The sequence below is a fragment of the Bison bison genome, unplaced genomic scaffold (genome assembly GCF_000754665.1).
Source record: "Bison bison bison isolate TAMUID 2011002044 unplaced genomic scaffold, Bison_UMD1.0 scf7180017861046, whole genome shotgun sequence".
Classification (NCBI taxonomy): Eukaryota; Metazoa; Chordata; class Mammalia; order Artiodactyla; family Bovidae; genus Bison; species Bison bison.
Window position 1 is genome coordinate 17980 of NW_011491618.1, and position 529 is coordinate 18508.

Below are 529 nucleotides of genomic sequence, written 5' to 3' on the forward strand. Positions count from 1 at the left end.
TTTTCTTGTTTTTCATCAAACATCTGAAGAGAAACTTCTGTACCTTTCTGTAAATTCTTTTTAATGTCTCAGAAATCTAAAAGGGGAAGAAAAAAGTCCATGAAAACTAAAACTTCATGTTTTTAGCCAGTGAGGAGGTAATAAACCCTGCCTATAGAAGATGTGTTTTCATGCAAACTATACTTCTGAGCTTATTAGCTTCTAATTATATCTTAATAAATATATTTCATTACTAGAAGAAAAAAAAAAGAGGCTCTTTAGTTCTTCTTCACTCTCTGCCATAAGGGTAGTGTCATCTGCATATCTGAGGTTATTGATATTTCTCGCTGGAATCTTGATTCCAGCCTGTGCTTCTTCCAGCCCAGAGTTTTTCATGATGTACTCTGCATATAAGTTAAATAAGCAGGGTGACAATATACAGCCTTGACGTACTCCTTTTCCTATTTGGAACCAGTCTGTTGTTCCATGTCCAGTTCTAACTGTTGCTTCCTGACCTGCACACAGGTTTCTCAAGAGGCAGGTCAGGTGG